This window comes from Euprymna scolopes, chromosome 29, assembly GCF_053919585.1.
Source record: "Euprymna scolopes isolate OS-2025 chromosome 29, ASM5391958v1, whole genome shotgun sequence".
NCBI classification, from domain to species: domain Eukaryota; kingdom Metazoa; phylum Mollusca; class Cephalopoda; order Sepiida; family Sepiolidae; genus Euprymna; species Euprymna scolopes.
This window is the reverse complement of record NC_136510.1, coordinates 78,173,048-78,198,380: the sequence shown is the minus strand read 5'-3', so window position 1 is coordinate 78,198,380 and position 25,333 is coordinate 78,173,048. Positions and strand designations below refer to the sequence as shown.

The 25,333-nt window shown below is 35.2% G+C and overlaps 2 protein-coding genes across 9 annotated transcripts in view; one reads left to right on the top strand and one right to left on the bottom strand.

Moving 5' to 3' along the window:
- Positions 1-25,333, top strand: part of LOC145252731 (NADPH:adrenodoxin oxidoreductase, mitochondrial-like) — a 314,252-nt gene that overhangs the window by 17,154 nt on the left and 271,765 nt on the right. For 7 of the 8 annotated variants that reach the window (XM_080112591.1, XM_080112589.1, XM_080112587.1 and 4 more), the window contains exon 2: positions 824-916. The gene's annotated coding sequence lies outside the window, so the exon portion shown is untranslated. Of the gene's footprint in view, positions 1-823; positions 917-15,473; positions 15,759-25,333 lie in introns of those variants that run through there. The other variant, XM_080112592.1, reaches the window with a different exon arrangement.
- Positions 1-25,333, bottom strand: part of LOC145252733 (rho GDP-dissociation inhibitor 2-like) — a 170,618-nt gene that overhangs the window by 99,202 nt on the left and 46,083 nt on the right. The window lies entirely within an intron of this gene.

The following is a 25,333-nucleotide window of genomic DNA, read 5'->3' as shown; positions in this document are numbered from 1 at the left end:
AATTTTTGTGGCAGGAGGTGCGCAATCTCCAACCACACCTCTCCTGAGTCGGCATTGTTAAATACCAGTAGCAAGTGAAGTGTATGTACAGGACGACTGGAAACAGAGAGCACATACAGCAGCTAGAATTCCCAAATGGTCACCCATCTGGTACTAACTAGCCTCAACGCTGCTTAACTTTGTTGCTTAACCTGTTGAGGACAGGTGTATCAATGTGATTACGCTGTATATTAGTCTGATACTAAATTACCCCTATATTTAATTGGTATAGGCAATTTAAGTCCTGCTTTATTTTTATTTTTAGTACAAATCCTGTATTGGAAATCTTATTTCCTTCTTTGAAAACAATATATATGTATTTTGTATGATTTGGACTATGTTCTTATTTTGAGTATTATTCACACACAACGTTTCAGCCATTGTAACTTTCAACCTTTTTCATCTGTATCTTGTCAAACACAAGAATGTTTTTGTTGAACTTTGGAATCTGAAAAAACTTTGAATGGAGCTCTTTATTTAAGCCACAGGGGTAGTTTCATTCTGTCAGTCATGACCAGGTAAAAGCCTGAAGTAATTTGCAAATGTATTCTTCGTATCGCTCCCACTCCAGAAGAGTGTTGCTTACAACCAAATTTTACTTAGTACTTTATCCATTATGGCACGGGTCCTTTCAAAACATAATACGTATGTATCTTTGTATATATTTTAATCGTTTCAGTTTTTCCCAATAATTTGATTTTCATCACTGCATATTCGTACTCTGAATTTTTTGCTAATTAATATTAAAATCTTATTTCATTTTCTTCTTTTTTTTTCTTTTCAGGTCGTGAGTTGTCGGATCGTCAGTCAACTCTGACATTTAAAACAACCCAACAGAAAAATGCCTCTGTTGATTGCCTAGCATCATCCATTGAAGGTAGGAAAAATATAACAAATTTTTGTTAAAGGGTGTTTTTTAGAGGCGGCATAACTATAAATTAAAATAAATCACAGAAAAATATTTTTATCATACAAATATGTGATTTGTTCCAAGAATTAATTTTTGGCATTCATAATTCAAATACATTTTTGGACATAAGACTCCTGCAGTCACACATATATGGCGCAATATAGAGGTCCAATTTTTATAACCTCTACACATTAAATTAGTTTGTATTTCATCACTAACACGTCGAATATTATCTTCCAAGTGGTCTATTGTGTCTGGTTTATCAGTATAAACATGGGACTTTACATATTCTCAAAGAATATAATCTAATGGGGTTAAATTGCACGAATGCGGTGGCCAGTTGACAGGTCCATTTTTTTGTGAAATTATTTGTCCGTCCAATGTGTCGAAATGATTTTCAAAATAAATTTGCACAATTTGTAAAAGCTGCTCAGGCATCAGTCTCTTCGTAATGAATTGCCAAACCCGGTTGGACTCTAAATAACCAATAGTTGCCAAATCTGCAATTAAAGAAACTAGAGTTGTCAATTTAAATTTTGCTACCTCTAAAAAAGGCACCTTGTATATACAAAAAGGATGCTGGTGTTGTTTGTTCGAGGTCTGTGATATTGGCTTTTATAATCTACTAGCGAGGGGTACCCGGCGTTGCCCGGGTGTTTGTAGGTGTGTGTGAAAAAAACCGGAAGCCTTGACGTGCATAGTAAAAAAAAACAGGTGCCCGTGAAAAAAAACGAAGCCTTGACGATGCGCAGTTGGAAAATAGTAAAGTGTGAAAAAAAACAGGTGCGCGTTTTTGATTGACGTGACCGCGATAGCTATTCAGCAGTTACGATTTTGTGCGGGACAGTTTTTAAATAAATAAATAAATCGGTTTGTTTGTTTTAACTAAGTTTGGGGAAAACCAGCTCCCTGTTTATTAGGGGGAGTGTCTCGTCTCGAAATGAAAGCTACCGTCTGATATGACGAAGTCGACATTGAACAAACGTTACTTAGCTCTCTAGAGACCACTGGCTCTGGGCCTCTGATTAGAGTTTCGCTTTTTGTTTATACCGAAAACCGAATGTAACGCGTGTCGATGCGGGAAATGTGGAATAATTGACGTTTGAAAGTCAATAAAATTAAATAGACAGGCGAGCTCTGTGATTAAGTGTGAGATATTACAATTTATAGATGATATAAAAAGTTTTAAGAAGTTGCGAAGCGAGCGAGCGCTTCTCTGAAAGAAGCCTTTTGTGGACATCGAGGAGAAGCGTACATACATACATGCATACATTTTCGCTTTTATATATATAGATTTCACGGTTTCCGCAGAAACCTGATGTTTTTTTAAGAATTTGCCAAGGGTTCCTTCAAGAAATATAATAGAAAAATAGAAACTCAATACCATAGGCCTCAATCTGTTACAGCTGTTCTATGACCATGATACTATCCTTACAGTCATTACCTTCTGCTTTTATTTTAGGAGGGGAATAGTGTTCTGTTGTCATTTGAGCATTCTCCCAAGAATTGCCTCCTCCTTTGAAGGAGGTAGTGTATTGTGTATGCATTCGTCATAATGCCATCTTCCCAGGAATTATCTCTTTTTTTTTGGGGGGGGGGCATAGTGTCGTATCTGTTATGTTATTGAGAGACCATCTTCCTAGGTATTACCTCCTCCTTGCAGAGGGGTTATCAGTGTCATAAATATGTTCGTTCATTATTATATACTCATTATAATAAACCAGCAGTTACAATGTTATATGCATATAATCTAAATCTCCTATACTAGTCTTTTTCACTCGTTCCTATTTGCTATTTCTTATTATACTTCAGTTTTTCTATTGCATTCACACAGCTTGCTGTTTTTTACTTGTACAAGACGGGGAAGTATGACACAGGGAGGGAATTCCAAAGTCTAACAGTCTGAGAGAAAAAAAAAACTTTCAGAGTAGAAGGCTCTCCAGTATTGGAGGACCTCTACCGTAAAGGGGTGGGATTTTGCTAACCAGACAAAATCCCACGTTTTTCGTTTTATTTCTGTTTTTTTTTTTTGTTTTTGTTCTCGCTAAAGTTTGCTTTCGATCAGCAATTAATGTCTTTGTTTTCTTTTTTTTTTTTCAAATAATTTTTTTGCATTTAAATTCTAGGGTTTTAGGGCAGTTAACCAAATCGTTAACTAAATTCGAATCATTTAAAAGTAAGATCTGTTTCTTTTTTTCCTCTTTGGTGCAAATTATCAAAAAAAAAAAAAAAAAAAAAAAGAAAAGAAAAGAGAGACATGCTATCAAATGTCACAGTTTTATACCAGAGCAAACTTATGTTAATTTAAACCAAGAAAATTATGGAGAAAACATTGTTAAGGCGTTTCTTTATTTATTCGTTGATTTGTGTTTTTGTTTACAAATCCATGTGTTATATGAGATATTATGAGTCTGACCTCACGTGAGGTGTGGTATAAAAGGCCTCCTTACATTTTTGAGAGACAATGGACACTCCCTGTAAATGTGCCTGGGTGGGGAATCTATTTTGTCCTCCCCCCCTCCAATTATTTTTTTAATAAATCAGATACAAAAATTTAACGGAGAAAAGAATTGTGCTACATCAAATTTTTAATTATATAATACGTTTTTAAAAGGATCAATGCAAACGTGTGTAGTGGACTGGTGGATATATTATACATCCACTAGTCGTACAAAATAGGAAAAATGGAAGAGGAAAAATGAATTGCTTTGAGGAAGGAACGAACAACGCGTTTACTTGAATTAAATGAACTAGGATTTATTTTGTGAAGAAACAAGTGAAAGAAAAGGGTACAACACGTGTTCATTCCGCGTTCGTCTCTTGCTGTTTACTGGTGAGAAGGAGAAAGTCTATTGTTGTAGAGAGAGAAAGAAAGAAAGTCAATCCAGTTTAGTGTGCATCTCTCGCTGTTAGCTGGTGAGGAGGAAAGCTTGTCTCTTGCTTTTATAATTGTTTCCGGCGGTCTTTTGCGCATGTGTGGATTTCCTTTAAAAGGGAAGTGACGTCCATCTGTGCGTACGTTAGCGTGTGTGTGTGTATACACGTGAATGTGATTGTATGTACGCGAACATGAATATATGTGCGTGTGTGGACGTGTGCGCGTATGTTTGTGTGCGCGTATGTATGTGACAAGTAATATAGCTTGAGATGTGAACGCGTGTTTTTGTGTGAGACTTGAAAAAGGCTCCCACACGTGTAAGCGTCAATAATGTGCATGTGCTTGGTAGAATCTTAAATTATTAAACTTATCATTATGAATTATGGGATATATATTCTAGAAAACGGGGTGAGTAACGTGAGTACATTACTATTTTTTTTTAGTCCCTCCGAAAAAGGAGGGATTGGACCTGGTAATTCCCCATGTCCCAGTCCTCTTTGCACTCATTCAATGGAAGTCTGGTTAGTGGTTTCTCTCCTCAGTCTTCCCATCCTCCTTGACCTTCCTCGATTATTTGGTGTGGCACCAATTTATGGTAATACTACAATTTTTGGAGGGGAGGGTGATGCGTTTTGGGGGGTAAATTACAATTATATCGTTTCAGTTTTCATGATTCCATGTGATATTTCTTTGTGTTTTACATCCGTAGAAGTTTCTACATGTTCGGCTTGCACCTGTATCCTGTATCGCATGTGTATTAGTTTCCACATTCAAGGATTTTCCTTAATATTTCAGCCGTTTTCACTATCGTTTTCATTATTATTATTATCATATTCACAGCGGAAAGTGAAAGGAAATTTGTGAGAAAACGATAAGGATAGACTTGAGAGAAAGATGAATAAATAAGAACCTGGTCAGAGATAGGTTAACTTGGAAGTCAATTTCTAAAAGCTGTCCAACACATGTCAGCATGTAAAACGGATGATAAACCGATGTTGATGTTGGTGAGTGAACATGAAAATCATCGCTATTGTATTTGATTTAGAAGAGGATTGAACCCTGGTCACTCTAACCATTATGCCAAATGGGCTAATCCAAATAAATAGATCGATCATAGTAAGGGGCGAAGGCTCTCATTTGTTGGCTCCTACATCAAGATGTAGGGGAGAATACAACCATAGAGATGAAAGTAATTAAAAAAAAAGGTTTTGCCTTTACCGTTTTAAGTAGCTATGCCCTCCTACAAAAAAATCTTTTGTCAAACTTGTCCACACTTATTTATTTGAATTACTTATTGTTTAAAGATTGGCTGATTTTAACCAATTCTCTTGAGAAATGAAGAATTAAAACTCTCGACATTAGTCAAGGAAATTAATACCAATCTTGGTCTTTTTTTTTTTTTTTTGATATTGCTGCAATAATTACGACAGACAGATTTGCGTTTTAAATCAAGAATGTAGTATCATTATCAAAATTTTATTTTATGGTATTGTTTATTAGGCATATTTTAAATTCCTGCTATTCCCAAAGTACTTACCCATGTTTTTTTTTTCCACAAAACAAAATATATCAAGTTGGGTTTGGTCAGTTTGGAACTCTTGCCATTCTCTGTGAGGGTAAAAGAGTCAACTTAAGTTGCCTAGCTGTAAGACCGCCGCCATACTCCAGTTACAAAGACTGCTAATAAAAAAATAATAATAAAAGTAAATTTTAGTGATGAGACGAATCTATTATTTTTCAAGATTCTGATACAATTACCGATTCCGTACTAAATTCCGATTCTTTATAAATCTCTAAATATTTAACAATAAAATTGTCCTGATTACTGTAAAAATACATCTTAAATGTGTATAAACGTAAGAACACCTTGTGAGGGGGGAGATCGATAGATGTTAGTTTTACTGAAGTTTAAAATCAATAAATATTCATTATTTTATTATTACTACCAGCAATTAAAAATTTTTCTTAAACCAAAATCAAATTAGAAAAGATAATTAAAGGAATCGTTTTTGGCATCGGAAAATAGGCACAAAATTTTCTGATTCCGAGACCCCAGAAAGTTTCGATTTTTTTGATTCTCGATTCTAATTCTGATTAATTGTCCCAACACTAGTAAATTTATATGAATCAACATGATAGAATTTTTTAAAAAATACCGTCATTGGCATTCGTCCCCAATTCTCTCTGGAATCAGGTACTCAGATGTGTTGTGTTTCAACCTTGTGCTAAGCATGCAGAAAACCAAGTTGTTGGCATTAATAAAAGACACATGAAAGTTCATAAATTATATTCTATACCTTTGTTACTGCTTAGTTTTGTACATAGACCTAAGTGATCCTTCTAGACTGAGAACTTGATCCCTGAAATCAAAACTCTTTTTCTTACGCTTTCAAAAGGATTGTTACATATTAGGGACACTACGTTGGTGGCAATTAAGTTAGCTAGCATGAATTTTGGCAAGGATCACACTTAGTACATGTCATGATAATTCTAACCTGCAAAACAGAGTCATTCCCAGAGACGGGCGATGTAAATTTGAGGCAGAGAGCAGCAGATCAAATGGTAAACAAAACAAAGGTATCAGTCTCTTTGTGGAAGCCGTACAAATGAGACACAGTGAATAGTGTAGAAAACTTTGTAGTCTAAGGCAAACGTTACTTTGATGACGCTGTCCGTGTGCGTCACTGTTTTCAGTTAAGTTAGAAAGTTAAGCAGGGAATAATTAGCTAAGAGAACCTTAGTTTGTCTTGCCTGAGTCAATTTTCTACAAATAAAACCTTAAAGAAAACTCAGTGAACGTCTCCTTCTGTCTTTTCTTCATGAAAAGAAGCTTTTTTCTATGGCAACCATTAGGCAATAATGGAGAGAATAAAAAAACATGTATGTTATTAGAAATATAACAGAATTAAGTCAGCCCAAGATTGCTGGAAGACGGAACAGTTTTATTCAATTTGATCTTTATTCTAAATCACTGACTAGTGAGGAGGAGGAGAGAAATGAAGAGAGATTGGTAATCACTGTTTAATTATATTTTGCCAGCCCATTTCAATTTTCATTTTCACATGTTGTATATTCTCAACAAACTGACATCTTCTCTTTCCCACTCTTTGAACAATATGATGTCATATCTTTTTCTATTAATTCACACAGTCTAGTTCATCAAGTTAACTCTGGCTAACCTTTCTCAACTAACCATTTTATATACTAGTGGGTTTACTCGTCCAATATCTGGCATGCGTCATTTTTCTTTATTTGGTACTTTTTAGGAATCCCAGAAAATTTCTGTACTTATGTCATAAATTCCAAGTTTCTTCTGAGACTATCAAGCATTAACAAATTTTACTGAACAAACTGAATGTATTATTAAGTATTTTATTTAATTTTTTTTCTTTGGAAAGAAGTTATTTAATGAAAGAAACTGTTGATTTTATCTTGTATTTAAGTATATTCTGTAATCATCTTTTGGTACCTTTGCATATTTTCTTTTTTTTTTTTTTTGCCCTGAGCTAACCATAAACTAACCCTGACATGTTTATTTCAGTTTGTATTATGTAAAAGCATCGAAACTTGATTTACTTCTTTCTGTTCATAGTTGGAACTGCTTTTGACATGATGGCAAATCTCTGGGTATGTAATCCTAAAAAGCACCATCTATTTATAAACTACTTATGATAGCAAATCTCTGAGTACATAATCCTAAAAAGCACCATCCATATATATAAAAGGCAAAACGACTGCGCATGTTTTTGTACGTCCAGCAAAGGCTTTTTTTTTGGGGGGGGGGGTCTCGAAAGGGTTACTACTTTTTAGAACTTTTTGTATACTCCTTAGATTATAATATCTATGATTTGCGAACGGACATCATATCCACATTTATTTACATCGACTTTTAAAAAATTCATGCTATTACATCCTTTACGTCTTTAGTTTTACAGGAGGGTAGGACCATTGTTCAATCGAGCCACTACCACAAGAGTGACAATGGAGTAGAGATAGATTTAACCCTAACCCTAACCCACTAAATTGTCACCCCATTAGTCTCCTTCGCCAAAATTTTTGAGTTCTTAATTAATCAACCACTAGTTTACCACCTCAAAAATACTAAACTTCTTTTTGACCAACAGTATGGATTTAGGCAAGCATGTTCTACTGCAGATATCTCTGAACATCATGCACTGTATAAGGCAGAGGTGGCTAGAGCAGTTGCCCTAGATATATCTAAGGTCTTTGACAGGGTCTGGCATGATGGTCTTCTCATGAAAATTAAATCATGTGGTATTACTGGACGAATACTTAAGATAATCAAATCTTAGACAAGAGAAAAATCCAGGTTGTCCTTGATGGTTATACGTCAAAACATGAGATAAATGCGTGTGGGTTGATTCTTGGGCCTTTATTATTAGGGCTAGGACAACAGCATATTCTTTTCATTGTTTTGACTCTCGGGTGTGTATCCGTTGATATCTTATATGCTTTTATATAGTGATGTGTTTCTCAGTTAATTAACTGTGTCTAACTGTGTACGATATATACTCGAGAGTGAAAACAATGAAAAGAATATGCTGTTGTCATTGTCATAGCCCTATTTATTATTTCTCTTATTCATAAATAATCTTCCTGATAAAATTGTCTTCGAGATAGATATATTTGCTGATAACACCACACTCTATAACAGACACGAGGAAAAAACAAATAACACGTATCACAGGAAATAGCTGAAACCTTAGAAGAAGGCATCCAGTCTGTAGTGAAAATGGGGACAAAAATGGATGTAACATTCAATGCTGCTAAGACTAAGCTTCTTTCCTTTAATAATTACAAGAAATCTTCTCAACCACTGATAGCTATGGCTAATGATATGCTACCTAAAAGCTCTTTGTTCAAACTTCTTGGCTTAATGTTCACACAGGAAGTGAATTAAAACAAATATACCGAGCACATTGCCAAGACTGCTGCAAAGAAAGTGGGCGATATTTATTTGCTCCCCCACCGAGCAAATTAGGCACAAGGCCGATTTTTAATGTGAGGAGTGAAGGGGAAATGGGGACCAACTCCCGGGGAGTAGGGGAGCTGGATAGTGACAATTGGTATGAAGGGTTGCCCCTACATTGACCAAGGTCTTATATGTGGGGTTGCCCCTACATATGGTCTTTGCTTGCAGTATCTGCTGGAACAGATGGTATTTATTTGCTCCCCCACTGAGCAAATTAGGCACAAGGCCATTTTTAATGTGAGGTAAAAACCAGCTCCCCTAAAAGTAGGCAAAAAGGGGGCACTCTGGTTACCAAAAATAATAATTGTCCCAGTATAGAGGGTTTCCCCTCCATTGACTGGTACAAACTATCTTAAGTGCAGCATCTCCCGGCACAGATGGTATTTATTTGCTCCCCCACTGAGCAAATTAGGCACAAGGCCGATTTTTAATGTGAGGAGTGAAGGGAGGGGGAAGGGAAAAAGGGGACCAGCTCCCGAGAGGTGGGAAATGGGAGCTGGTTAAAGGTCAGGCATGTGGGGTTGCCCCCACATCTGGTCTTTGCTAGTCATAGCTAGTCATAGCTAGTCATAGCTTGCAGTATCTGCCGGAACAGATACTACACTTTGATCCCGGCCCGAAGGCCAAGAATGTCCCTCTTCTTGCGAAGAAGGCGGGCTCCCTCTACTGTGCTAGAAAGTTACTGATGCCTGTAAGTATCCTGTACCTCTATAAGGCTGCCATTCACCCATTCATGGTATATTGATGCCACATTTGGGCTGGTGATGCAATTGCTGCTGGTCTCACTCCTAGACAGGATTTACAAAAGAGTCACCAACCCAATAGGGCCCACACTGTCGACCAAACTCCAACCTTTATCCCATCAACATAATATTGCATCACTGTGCCCATTTTACAAGTAATTTAATGGAAAGTGCTCCAACAAACTCCAATCCATTGTACCCCTGCTATGTAAATACCCCCGATTAACCCAACAGGCAACAAAATCCCACCCCTGCTTTCTAGAGATTCGTAAATGCCAGAAAGCTTTCTGCTCGAATAGTTTCTTCCTTCGAACTGCTACACTTTGGAATTCTCTCCCAAGTTCCGGCTTCCTTGACTCTATTGAATGCAAACAGACATCTTGCTGCTCAACACCCCACATAGTATCCCTGCAAATTTTGTCACAAATAGTAGCCCCTTGCATTCAAGTGACACTGTACCTTGTTTGGAGTGAAAAAACAGTAAAAAAAAATATAAATCAGTCACCATAATACCACATTTACTCTGGTATTTTTCTTGGAAACTATCAGGTAAATCTGGCTGAAATATTGTATAAGGTGCAGCACACTAAGTATTATGGTATCCATTCGATGGACAGTTAGAGATTAATAGAGATTAGTATTTAATGCAGAAATGAGCACAAATATAACCAAATTCAATCATCGATTTGGCATAAAACACTCGTTCTAAGTCAACGGGCTATAACTTTTTGCTCATTTTTAATGGTTTAAAATGTCTAGTAGAGTAATAATCTCTAATCTTTAAGCTATACAAGCAAATCCATGCAATAATCAAGCTGCTGAATTAGTTTCTCTTTTCCTACAATGCACACAAGCATCGGAATGGTTTTATATCTTAAATATCACTTACAATATACTTACATGCTACTAAATGTCATCATTCCTTCATCTGACCTTTGCCAGATGTGGGATGAGTCGTACATCTGGTGAGATTATGATGGCAAGCAGCCTCTCCAGATTTAAAACCTTCTCACCTGGTTTTCTTGGTACGTAGGTGAGAATGATTTTTCTTCTAATTTTAATTTAACTCCACAAAATATTTTATAAATAACTACTAAAGCTTGTATTATTTGTATGCTTTGGACCTTTTTTTTTTTTTTTTTTTTACTCACGTTCACCCCCTAACAATGCATATCGCCACTTGGACATACTATTTGGGACCATGCCTAAGAAAGATTAACAAGATGTTGGTTTACGTTACATTTAAACTTCTGCATATCACTACAGTCTGGGAAGCAGGTAACAGGAATAGAATTCCAAAGTCTAGCTGTTTGAGAGAAGAAACTACTAGAGTAGAAAGCTTTCTGGCATTTAAGGATCTCACAGTGAAGGGGTGAGATTTTGTTGCTAAGCAGGTTTGTCAGGGATATGTAATGCTCAGGGAGCACAAGTGCAACGAATTCATCAGAGCACATTCCATTAAAATACTTGTAGAACAGGCACAGAGATGCAAAATTGCGGCAATGGGACAGGGGTTGGAGCTTAGTTGACAAAGTGGGATATATTAGATTGAAAACTCTGTTTTGAACCCTATCCAAGAGAGAGGGAGAGAATAGTGGTAGATGCACAGATGTGGCAACAATACTATATACTACTACTCTTCCCATCTTGAGTGTTATTTTCACAACGTTTCGGTAGATGTAGCCTCCAACCTTTTTTTTTTTCTTGTCGAACATGTAAATCTTTCTATCGAACTCTGGAATCTGCATGAAATTTCAAACGGGACTCTTTATTTAATCTACAGGGATAGCTTGCTCTTGTTCTATGGGATCGGATATTTTGAGTTCAAATCCTAGTGAATTTATTTAGTTAGCGGAAATGAACAACAACATTAGTTTGTTTGGTTGTTTTACGGCATATCAACCCTTTTCGGGTTATTTAATGTTGAATCCAAAGATTTTGAAGAAAAATATTTTTAATAGAATATATTTGTTGTTTTCACGTCGGTTTCTATTTAACCCAGAGTTGGGACCCTAACAGGTACTACCACTCCGGGTCAGAGTGGACCTGGGAGCAATGGTAATTAAAGGATGGCTTTACACTCCCAAAAGCCCACAAGCTGGGGCCTCACCACTGGATATAGTTTAAGGTCATATCCAGCACCTCCATTGAGGGACTTTTACCCTCTGCAGGGGGGGCAGTCAGCATATTCTAATGCCCCACCGACAGGGCCAACAACATTAGGGAAATTGATTACTTGGTGAAAGTAATGAAGGAAGTGACTTACACAAACAGGTGCGCCTTTCTCTTTCCTGTCAGGTGATGGAATGAGGAAAGAAAAGAGAAGGAAAAGATCTTCGTTTGTAGAAGGCTCAGTAATATGCATATGGCATTAATTTGCATAAGAGGACAGAAACTGTTATGAAAAGGATGAGTTGGAAGCAGTAGTTTTTTTCGACAGTTATAAGAGAAGAGACATGGTGGAAATTACAGTTGAATTTAGTCGTGGGGAAGAAGGAGTTCGAACAAATATTTTTCTTAATTTAATTTCCTTTTTTTTTTGCATTCAGTTCAATTCAAGGTCATCCCTATAACACGTCAGGTGATCATGCAGCTGAGGTCATTTACTGGAGGTGATGCGAAATTTTTTCAAAGTGTCCTAAGATGAAGTACTGCTCCTATATCTGAGGAAGTTAGTGTTAGGATATTTCGCCTATTCAGTCAGTTTGGCAACTAGCCTGCCTCTCAGTTCTACTTGGTTTACATTGTAAGCTTTCCCTGTCCCCCATTTTGATAACCAGTGTTTGTTGGAACCGGTGTTCATTGAAGACTTGTGAACTTAGATCTGCTCATCCATCGAAATTAAAGTTAGTTAAAGGTTAGTTGACTTTTGCTTTTTTGTAAGTCCTGTTCGTTCTCTCTCGTGGGATTTGAAGTATAAATAGTATTCCGATTCAGCTTTATTTATAACAAGATTTAAGATTTAAAACTTTTTTTTTTTTGGTGAGTGAATGGCTAATTCATTATTTGGTGATGCTTACTTAGTTAGGGAAGAAGGGACCGGAAAATGAATTCCAAAGTGTAGGAGTTCGAGGGAAAAAACTATTTGAGTAGAAAGCTTTCTGGTATCTTGGAATCTCAGCAGTGAAGGGGTGAGATTTTGTTGCCTGTTGGGTTAGTCGGGGGTATTTACGTAGAGAGGGTACAAGGACTTGGAGTTAGCTAATTCATTATTTGGTGATGATTATTTAGGCTATTGGACTAAATAATGGCAAAAAATTATATAATAAAAAATGCATTTATCTTTTAAAAGTATTAAGTGTTATTTCAACGGCTATTAAGAGTAGGGAAAATTGTTGACAAAATAAGGGAAGTGTGAGAAGTGATTGTCTCGTGCTGCCATCTTGAAAATAATCTCAAGAAACAAGGGAGATAATTCAACAATAATTCAGACTTGCGAGAGATTTTTTTTTGTTGTAATGTCTTTGGATTCCCATTAATCGCTTAAAAATTCTTTTTCTTTATAAAAATAAAGCTACTTGATTAATTTATGTGAGTTTTGGAACATAATATTTTCGTTTTGTCACGAGTATGTATATCATGCATATTTTTCTTTTTGTTTTTTTTTTTTTAAATATAGGGGAAATTTTGGACAGGAACCGACAGAACCGACATCTGACAATTGTTTTTATGAGAAAAAGATAATTTTTGCTTAAACCTTGTATAAATGTCTTATTTCACACAAAACCGTAAATTATGAAGATAGCTTATTATCATCTATATATATAAAAGGTAAAATGGGCACACGCATTTATGTATGTCCACAAAAAGCTTTTTGTGTCGGAGTTCTCGCGTCAGTTAGATTCCGGGAGAAGTTTTTTTATACTTCCTATATTGTAATATCTCATATCGGACATCGTCTATCTTTTTTGGGATCCACTTTTAAAAAAATTCCCTCATTTTGAGTGTTTGTCTTTTTCGTATAAATAAAGCGAAACTAATTGAATGCAACCGACAACTCCTGGCCTTTGCTCGGGTAGTATCTGTTTTGTAATTGGTCCTTGGTCAATGTAGAGGAAACCATTCATGCTGAGATAATTACTATTTATTTGGATACTGCCAGAGTGCCCCATTTTTTGGGGGAACTGCTTCTCCCCCGCATTAAAAATGACCTTCGTGGGAGGTTTAAAATCAATGCCACTTCTACAAGTCATCTTTTTGATTGACTACGTTAAATTTGAACGCTTTACCTTTCCGGTCGAGTCGTGGAGTAGTGGTAAGACGTCAGGTTTTCTTTCACTTTCTTTTCCGCCTTTGCGTGATGGGTTCGAACCTGCTTGCCTGCCTACTACCACTTCTTTTTTTTTTTTGCACCTACAAGCATCTGGGCAATGCCAGGCACCCAGACTAGTATTGTATGAATCTAAAGATTCTATTGTTCGCATTGGTTTCCCCAATAATTTTCTAGTCAGAATTTTTTCTAGAAAGATATTGGGGATTACGGGAGAAACCACATGAAGGTTGCTAAGTGATTTTTTTGTGGAATGAACTGGATTTGAACATGGAACACCCAGGTCATCAGTCTGTATCATTAACCACTAGACCATTGTTACCTCTCATAAAGATAGATGAAGAAAGCAAGTGTATAATTTCCAAAGGGTCCCGCTAGTAGACTATTATTGTAGTTGCTGCATGATAGGTGGTGGTAACTTCCTTCAGTCTTGACAGACTATGGATACCCACGGTAAGGGTGTCTGCGCATGCAATTTTTGTGGCAAGAGTTGCACAATCTCCAACCACACCTCTTCTGAGTCGACATTCTTATATACCAGTGGTAAGTGGAAGTTCAAGACGACTGGAAACAACGCCGAGATAAGCGGAGAGCACATACAGTACCTAGAATTCCCAAATGGTCACCCATCTAGTAATAGCCAGGCTCAACATTGCTTAACTTCGGTGATCTTATGAGAGCCTGTGTGCCAACGTGATTATGCCGTATGTGCATGATAAGTATAAATATGTGTAACTGTCTAAGAGGTAATATATAAAACTGACTTCTAATTTTCTTTCTTACAACCTCTTTCTCACAGAAGAGACGTTGCTACTTTATCGGTATTTTCATGGTAGGTGCTCGACTGAGCACCAATCTCTGATTTATCCCTGTAAGATATCTGCAGCAAAAACTCTTCTAGCTACAGCCACTGTAAATAATTTTCCTTCTGTGTTCCTGGAGCTAAGACAGAACTTCCACGAGCAGAGTTTCTTTCCAAGAATTACCTGTCTGTGGAAGACAATACTGCTTCCCAGCTGACTACAACGTGGTAATTTTCAAATCCGATGTTAACAAATTCTTGTTGAGCTGTTCTCTTAAACAATCAAATTCTGCCTGGTTTCAGCCACAGTCTCCAATCCTCAAGGTGTAATGATAAATAGGAGAAAAAAAATTGTAACATTTTGCTTCAACATTTTATCATGAAATAGACTCCACCTACTAATTGAATGTATTGCTTACAAAATGTGACCTGTGTGTGTGTGTGTGTGTGTGTGTGTGTGTGTGTGTGTGTGTGTGTGTGTGTGTGTGTGAATTACATACAGCTAAAGTGTGCTGCCCTAGACAATCCTTAAGTCTCCCCAATCCTTCTTCCCCATCAAACATACTTTAAAAAAAAAAAAAAAAAAGAAGAAGAAAAAAGTAAGGATGACATGCTTGAAACAAAACTAGGACACTTTCTTTCATATGTTATTCTTTTGGTTTATCTTTTTAAAAAATCTGTTTCACATTTGCTGTTATTTATCAGCATCATCATCACCATCATAATAATAAAATTGTAAGTTACCCCTACCCCAGTGCCCCCCTCTCCCTCTTTTTTTTTCCTCGCCATAAACTGGTGCCGCACCAAATAAATAAGGAGTAGTAAAAGAGGATGGAAAGACCGAGAAAAGAAAGCACTAACCAGACCTCCGTTGGATGAATGCGAGGAGGACTGGGACCTTGGGAAGACTTATTGAAACCCATATCCCAGAAAAGACTAATGGTCGCTACCAATGAGAAATCAGTGGTATAGAGCTATTGCGATAATGCAAATTAATTTGCAAAGATTATCAAAAGGATGGAGAGTACTGGAAATCTAGGGAGACTTGTTAGTCAAACTCCAGAGAACAGGCTGTTTTCAAAGAAAATTTTCAGATGATGGTCGGTGTGAAAAAAAACTGCTAGTGAGTAAATAATAATATTCAGTTTAACGTCCATTTTACGTGCTGGCATGCACTGAATGGTAGTAGTGATGGGACGATTCTAATATTTTTCCAGAGTCTGATACAATTACCGATTCTGTAATAAATTCCTGATTCTTTATAAATCTCTAAATATTTAACAATAAAGTTATTTTTTCTTGATTACCGTAAAAACACATGTTAAATGTACATATATTTTCTCAAACGTAAAAACACACTTGTGTGTGTGTGTGTGTGTGTGTGTGTGTGTGTGTGTGTGTGTGTGTGTGTGTGTGATCTATAGATTTTAGTTTTACTGCTAGTGTAAAATCAATAAATATTATTTTATCATTATCATAAGCAGTAGAAGATATTGTTTTAAACAAAATAAAATAAAAAAAGATAATTAAAGGAATTGTTTTTGACATCAGAAAATAGGCACAAACTTTTCTGATACCGATTCCGATACTCCAGAAAGTTCTGATTTTTCCAATTCCCAATTCCGATTAATCATTCCAAACACTACTATATAGTATTACTATAATATTAGTAGCCAAATAATGCAAATTAGCGACCCTCATCTAAAAAATTCAGAAACTTAACTAAAATCTTTATTAAGGGATTGGACCTAGTAATTCACTCCTGTTCGTCTGTTCGCATTTTTCTCAATAAGCACACCTTAAATTTTTTGAAATTTTGCACAAACATTAGTGAAAGTAAATTTTTGCTAGAACGGATTTTCCGAGATAACTCCGGTTGCCCCTCCTAGGCGCCATTTTAAGGGTAAAATTGCCCCCAAATTGTTTGTCCATTCTTTTGTTCATACTTTTCTCAATAACCACTATTTAAATTTTTTTTGAAATTTTACACAAACATTAGTCATGGTGAAAGTAAATTTTTGTCAGAATGGATTTTCCGGGATAACTCTGGTTGCCTCCCTAGGGGGCATTATAGGGGTAAAATTGCCCCCAAATCATTCATTCGTTCATTTGTTTGCACATTTCTCAATAACAACACAGTTGATTTTTTTTTTTTTTTGATTTTGCACAAACATTAGTCATGGTGAAAGTAAGTTTTTCATTTTTGGAGGGGGACCTTGAATGTTCGGCTTTTTTTGGGGGGTCTTTTTGAAAAAAATTGTTTCAGATTTTTGCTGTTGTTGTTGTTGTTCATCATCATCATCATCATCATCATCATCATAATAATAATAATAGTATTCACTTCAATTTTTGCAGGTGGGCATGCATTGGATAGCTTTAAAAATTGAACTCCAAACTAACCTATCTCTATAGTATTTGAATTAATTGGACTACTGTTCTCATCTTGAGTGTTGTTCTCACAATGTTTCAGCTGTTCTAACCTTTGACCTTGCTGAGCTTAGGAATTGTTGCAATATTTTGGGTATAACTAAAAAGGTATGATTACAAAAAATCGGAAAGTTCTATTAATAGACAGGAGTGATAAGAGTTGACCAATTGGATGGTACCTGGCTCTGCTACCAACTAATCAAAAATCCGGAATCACTCCATAAAATAGACAGAATCTCTTAAGAATTCTTCCACCTAACTTTTCAGTTTCACACGGAAAGAAACTTTGCTTTTCATAACAGGACTTCTTCATGACGTTTCTGAATTTTTTAGATGAGGATTGGTTATTTGTATTATCATTCATCGGACTACCGTTCTCATCTTGAGTGTGATTTTTCACAACATTTCGGTCGATATAACCTCTGATCTTCTTCAGGTGTCATCTTGTCGAACTCGGGAATGTTTCTGTCGAGCTCAGGAATTTGGACGGAATTTCGAGCGGAACCCTTTATTTACTTCACAGAGGTAGCATGCTCTTGTTCCGTCAGCTATAACTGGATAGAAGTCCTAAGTAATTTGCAAATGTATTTTTTGGTCGCGCAAGGACCCATGGCGCAGTGGTTAGAGTACTGGGAAAACTCAATTGTAAAAGTGATATTCTCCTGAAGGTTGAAGGTTTCAATCCTCAGTGTGGACGACCGAAAAATATATTTGCGAATTACTTAGGACCTCTATCCAGTCATGGCTGATGGAACAAGAGCATGAAGTAAATAAAGGGTTTCGCTCAAAATTCCGTCCAAAATTCCCGAGTTCGACAAGAACATTGCCGAGTTCAACAAGATACACCTGAAGAAGGTCGGAGGTTATATTGACTGAAACGTTGTGAAAATCACACTCAAGATGAGAACAGTAGTCCGATAAATAATGATACATACAAGTCTTCTTCATATTGGCTGCCTACTGGAAACTCTTTGTATTCGTCTACAAGCTTTTACAATTCAATGATTCTCTTGATTGTTATTGCCATTTTGTTTGGAACAACATTTCTCTTCTTTTCTAAAATTAAAATGGCTTACAATTCAAAACTTTCTGTCAAATTCAGAAACCTGCATGGAAACATAAATGTAATGGATAAAGTACTAAGAGGATTCTGTTCTAAGTGACACTCTTCTAGAGGTTGAAGGTTCAATCCTCAGTATTAGTGATACTTAAGAATACAACTGCGAATTAATTAAAACTTTTACCTGATCATAGCTGATAAAACAAGCGCATACTACACTCGTAGATTAAATAAAGGGTTACATTTGAAGTTCTTTGCAGTTGTGGAAGGAAGACGAGGTATTAGCTTGAAGGTTTCACAAATAAGCATTGGGGGTGTAAGCTCAGTCAAATAAGCCAAAAAGGGTTGATGTGCCATAAAAAAAATTAACCAAATCTTGGCACAGTACACAAGACAGTGAATGTGATGATCAATATAATATTGTGCTAAGGCAATTTCATGTTTGTTCGTACATTATCATCTTTCACCCCTTTTTTAAAAGATGCGATCACCTGATTGCAGAAGTTTGGTTGGAATTAAAATCAAATGATAGACAGAAACATAAATTCAACAAATTAAAGCAAAAAGCAATACATCCTAAGATAGAGTACTCCTGCCACATTTGGGGAGGCGCCTTGACAGAGTTCAAAATTTAATTTGAAATCTACTGAGTCGGAGTGATCTCTCTGTTATCTGCAGCCCCTTTCTCACAGAAGAAACGTTACTAGTCTCTCTCTGCTCTATCGTTATTTTCATTAAAAATGTTCACTTTAGCTCCAATCTCTGAGTCCTTATTTAAAGCATTTACCTTTTTACTCACTTTCTTTCACCATATGCCTAGAGTCAGGCAGAATTTCCGTGAATAAGGTTTCTTTTTAAAGGTCTATGAAATACATTATCATGAGCCTGCTTCCTTGTATAGTATTTTTTCATGCAATCAATTTAGAGAAATTTAAAAATGATTATTTTTGTCTTGTCTATCCTTTAATTTTTTTAAGCTGAAGAAGATTTAATCTAAGATTCACATTACGCATATACTTTTGAGCCATCAGTTGGAGTTTTTTCCTTTAGTACCAAAGCTAACAGAGTCTAGTGATGAGTCTGGAGTCAGTTTAGATGGCTTGTTGACTGAGGTATGTCTCTCGTCCTGCGCGGCTTTTTTTTTTTACAAGAGAGTCGTCGCTATCAAGGCCTGAAGGCCACTCATAGATAAGGGTTAATGAATGTAAGATAATAGTATAGTAATCGTTAATGGTATAAGTTTGTTAGGATTTGATTATTTAAGGGGACTGTTCAACAAGAACTTGTTTACATTAGACTTGAAAGCTACCATGCTGTAGTTAACCCAGAAGCAGGCCAGTGGAACAGTTTTATAGGTGGGCAATTCTAGGAATCTGTGTTTAGATTTAGGCACAGATAGAGAGTGAGGAAAATTGTTGATAGAGGAGGTTTTAGCTAATCGAATATTTTTGTGAAATTTTGGGATGGAGCTCATACGAGCACTGACTATGAAAATAATAATAGAACGGAGACAGGCTCAAAACATCACTTACTAGGTTTTGACGATGGTTTTGAACTCTATCAGAGCAAGATAGGGTGTATTTAGCAGCTCCTGCCCAGATGTGGCAACAGTACTCCATTTTAGGACATACTTAGCTCTTATACAGATAGAAGATTGCATCGGCCACTGGAGCGGTAGAATGATCCAACCATTTTCCAGCGATCTTGGCAACTGATTTGATGTATGTGTTCCATTTCAGATCAGGAGTGGAGGTCAGTCCCAGAGGAGGTCCACCCTTCCAGGCTTTGCCTTCTTCCTTTGAAAATCACTAATTACCTAAGACATGCCTATCGGGAAATGCCAATTGAGCTGCCCAAGCATTTTTTATAGGTCAGAGTGCTCTTCCTTTAGGGTGCTGGTTTTTCAAATCTCATTTTCCGCATCTTTCCACCATGGTAGGGAAGGAGATAAACATTGGTTAGAATCCTCTTTCGGAACAAAGACTAGTGATGCTTATCGACGTCTTATATTTATTTCTTTTAAAATGAATACATACAGATATCACGCATGTTAGATATATACTAGTGTATACATGATGAAAGCAATGCTTCGCCAGTGTTCGCACTAATATTCATATAAAATCATAGAATTACGTCTGTGATTTAATTTTTCATATGATTTTTAAATTATTTTTACAATTCTTTAAATTATACAGAAAAAGAATTAACATTTTAGTTGCAAGCTAGACAACTCTCATTGTATTCTTCAATTACAAAATATTAGTTATTCCTCTTGTTGACTTTTATTTTTAGTTGATTATTTCAAACTGGTATGTTATCAGTAGGGCTGTGACAACAGAATATTCTTTTCATTCTTTTGACTCTCTTGTATATATCCGACACAGTTAGACACACTTAATCAACTGAGAACCACACCCATCTATATAAAAACATGTAAGATATTAACAGATATATACTCAAGAGTCAAAACAATGAAAAGAATATGCTGTTGTCACAGCCCTAGTTATCGGGTCATGTTGTCAGTTGTCTCGTCCTGATTTGATTGGTTAGAATTCACTATCAGAATGAAATTTTTCCGGAGCAATGAAAGTCAGATGTTAACAGCAAAAAATATTTGCTGACTGAATGGAAATCGTGTCTTCAGTAAAGGAACCCAAATTTTACATTTTTTGAGATCAGCATAGCCAGGACTCAATTATCTTGAATATTATATAAAAGTTACTTTGTGTGTGTGTGGGGGGGGGGGAGAGTTCCTTCCTCATAGGTTCCGAAACAGCTGAGCCTATCTTTTGCAAATTTCTCACAAAGCTAATTTATTTGTCTGGCAGTGTTCTAAGATATGTTTTGTACAGAAATTCATTCAGTAACGAAAATTGAAAAAAAATCCGATCTTAAAAATAGTCTTTCTCTCCTAAGGATAAAAAAAGAAGAATTTTTTGCAGGGGAATATTTTACATTACACCGGCCAGTGGAGATACTAAAATTACAGCAAATCATTTATTCTTAAAAATACAGGTTTATTATAATTTGGAGATATAGCTTAATGGTAGAGCTTTAGGCTACAAGTCAAATAATCCCCTGTTCAAGCCTAGGGGGTACCTTACCATTTTATTTTAATTTTTTCTTATTAATGAGTTCGATTTACAATAAAAGAAGAGATACTATTTAAAATTGCCACAAATTATTTCTTCATTTGCGTATTTTAAAATTAAACATTAATCGGAAGTGACTTTTCCAGGGCATTTATCATCAAGCCCAAATATCAGCTGACGTGATATTGTAAACAAACACAGATGGAATTTGATGAACAACATTAGCATTATTATTTTTTTTGTGAATTAGTCCACCGGGCAAATTATTCCTCGTTATATATAATAATCAATAAGCAATGCCGAGCTTCCAGCTAGTATACTATGGGAAGGGTTTGAATCCGCAATTTCTACTTTGCTATCAATAAAAATAGCAACTTGTGTTCAGTTAATCATATACGATAAATTAATTACAATATAGGCACTGTATTCCGATATTGAAAAAAAAAAACCCCAAAAAACAAAGGGGCTAATCTATATAATTATAAAACTCAAATAATCTTGTAACGGGTGTTGTAACCCAACATCCGGTTTACGACTTCCGGTTGCGCATTCGTACATAAACAAATAATCAACACGACAATAAAATGTATTGTTTTACTGTATATGTTTTCAGCGTTCCAATTGTTTTTTTTTTTTCGCATTTAAATTATCCAAATAAAAAATTGTTAATACTTTCTGCATTTTTTTTACATTGTTCATTTCCGTATTACGTTTAAGTTATTTTAACGCAATTTTTTTACAAATAAATCTACTTTAACCCGTTGACAACCATAAGAGCATTTTACAACGGCGATTTACCCACCGCCTTCATTATTTTTTAATTTATTCTCGATTTTTTAATACACCTTTCTTAAAAAACATTCATACATTTTCTTCAACACTACCAACATAAATAAATAATCCCGAAAATATGTCTTTTTAATTTGCGTTACAAATAAATAATCAACGCGACAATAAAATGTATTGTTTTACTGTGTACGTTTTCAGCGTACCAATTTTTTTCGCATTTAAATTAAAAGATATATCAAAATTTGAATTTAACTTTAAGTATTATGGTATCTGTTCAGTGCACATTTACCTATAAGTATGGCAAACCACTTATAATTCAATGGCTGTAAGTTTTTTTTTTTTTTCAAAAATAAACAATTATAAGCAGAACGACTCATAGAAATCTATCTATATTCTTTTTTCATTTTAATATACTTCCATAGAAATGTTTCTGTTATGTCACAAAAAACTACTTTCTTTACATCACAAGTGTTACACGCATACATTAATTCCATAGCTAATATGACATACTGACCAAACGGGTCACAGGCAGTCTAGTATGTCATAAAATGAAACATTTACAATGGATATTTTATTTTGGCATTAATTTTCATGTCATTTCTCATATCCTTTCTCCCCTGGTTGTTTTTTTTTCTTTTTCACTTATAATGAAGTAACCAAACTTTTGTAAACCTCCAGAGTCAAAGCAAATAATTAACAAGGTCGGAGATTTTGAAGCAGCTGTTTCCTTCTTTCTCTGATAGCCACACTTAAGTGTGTGTGTGTGTGTATATATATATATATATATATATATATATATATATATATATATATATAACATTATCAAATAACACTCTCACTCGTTCCTCCTTCACTCTACAAAAAACATTCATCTGGGATGGTTTGCCTCTAAAGTATTCGCTTCCCATATTTTACTTATAGGTCATGTCCAGCTGCAGTTGACTTTTGCGATGTAAAATGAATCCTGTACTATTAACATGAATTCTGTTAGTGCTATATTATTTTCTGACATATTTACTTATATACATAAATGAAATTTATAGAAGGCAATATAATGCAGAAGTGTAACGGATAGACACAAACTGAAGCTAATTAAGGCATATAACTGGAATAAGCTAGTTAAATTCACTTTTTATTAATAAGATATGCATGTATTTTTATGTACTCTTAACATTGCAGTGTGTTCTTACTGCATGGTCAACATGGTCAAATGGAACTTCTGTATCGTATGTTGGGAAAATTACCTTTGTCAGATATGGGTTCGACTTTGGTTCAAACAATATCCCCCTCATGCACATTTAAATTAAAGCCGAACATATGTCTGATGAAGGAAAATTTTTCCCGAAATATCATATAATATGAAACTTTCATCTGATCATGCTGATGTAAGTAAGAAGACAATGCAAGTATAGAATGTAAAAAAAAAATACAAATATCGTATTAATAAAAGGTGAACCTGTATAGCTTTTTCTGCCGTTATATGTCTTAATTTGCTTTAGTTTGTGTCACTGCCTTCTATTCATTTCCTTTATGTGTATTTAATGCATGTTTAAACGTATTGATTTTCCCTTTTCCTTTTGTTCATTGTTTATCGTTATATTTTTAGTTGTTGGTTTTGTTTTCAGCCATCTTGGATAACTTCCGGTTTATTTTTAAATCATAATTGCTGATGTCTACTTTGAAATCATTCAGCAATTTCGAGTAAATACATTGCATTAATAAAAAGTGAATCTGTATAGTTTATCCCACCATTATAAGCATTAATTTACTTCAGTTTGTGTCTATCTGTTACGCCTTTGCATTGTATTGCTTTCTATAAATTTCATGTATACACTATACAATGCTTTAAGCAAACTATATTAACCTTTTATTACAGATATACGGGGGGGGGGGTCGGTCCTTGTATTTTTATATAAAGTGAGATATGTGTGTATGCTTATATATCTCTGTGAAGAGGATTCACTCCAAACTAATTATCTGATTATACATTTTGGAAAACGGCTGCTAGTAAAAGTAATTTGGACATGCGGATGAATTGTCTGAATCGATCGCAAGTTTTTCAGAACAACTGGAAGACACAGTACTTGCAGCCTTTAATGCCAAGAAGAATTTAAAGATCGACTGTGTTATAAGGTGTAAAAATAATATTAGATAGAATTAAATTAAAGCATAGAAAGAGGATTATATTTAAAAAAAAAAAAAAGGATTCCTCCAGTCTTGACAGACTATGGATATCCACTGTAAGGGTGCTTGTGCATGAAATTTTTGTGGCAAGAGTTGCACAATCTCCAACCACACCTCTTCTGAGTCGCCATTGTTGAATACCATGTCGGCCTTTTTTATATATCCATTGATATCTTATATGTTTTTATGTAGAGTGATGTGGTTCTCAGTTTATTAATTGTGTCTGTGTCGGATAATATACTCGAGAATCAAAACAATGAAAAGAATATGCTGTTGTCATAACCCTACTTATTTAAGTCTATTTTTTTTGCATATAAATTTTCATGTTTTTGATCTGTTTACATGCTTTCCTCTTGTTTATAGTGTTCATATTCAATAGATTTAAAATTAATAAAAATGTAATTATTGAAATACTAGCATGGGTGCCCGGCGTCAATTTTTTTTCACTTTTACCTCTATTATGACCCTTTAACATTTATTATTTCGGGCTCAAATCAAGTTATTAAGTTAGATCCATGTGCAAGGAACCTATATCTAAAATTTCAAGTGTTTAGACCCACAATTGTTGGAGGAGTTTGGTAAAGTTCTCAAAGGTGAAATCGTTGAACTTTGCCCCCTTAACAGCGAAATTTCTGGCCGAAACCCGATCACATCGATTTTCCCAAATCTCAGTACTCTGCATATCAAATTTCGAGTCTGTAGACTAAAAATTGACAGAGTTATTGCGTAGGGAAATGTACACAGACAGACAGACAGACAGACAGACAGACAGACAGACACACACACAAACACGTTCACTTTTATTATATATAGAAAAATCTTTTTTCTCATGTACTTCACTTTTTCTGCATTCTTTCTTCTTAGTGAAAATAGACAGAAAAACATTGCTTGTAAATTAACGTAAATTTTGAGAGAAATATTGGATGTTTTCCTCTGAATTATTAAAAGATCTATGTAGCTTTTACAATATAGTGCTTAATATTCAGGATAAATAAATGGATTAAAAATAACTAAAGAAATAGAAATAAAAATAAATGAAAAATAAAGAGATAAAAAAATAGAGACAAAATAACTAAAATAAATTTACAAAATAATATTAAAAAAAAATAATAAATAAAATAAAAGGAAAAAATAAGTGAAATAAAT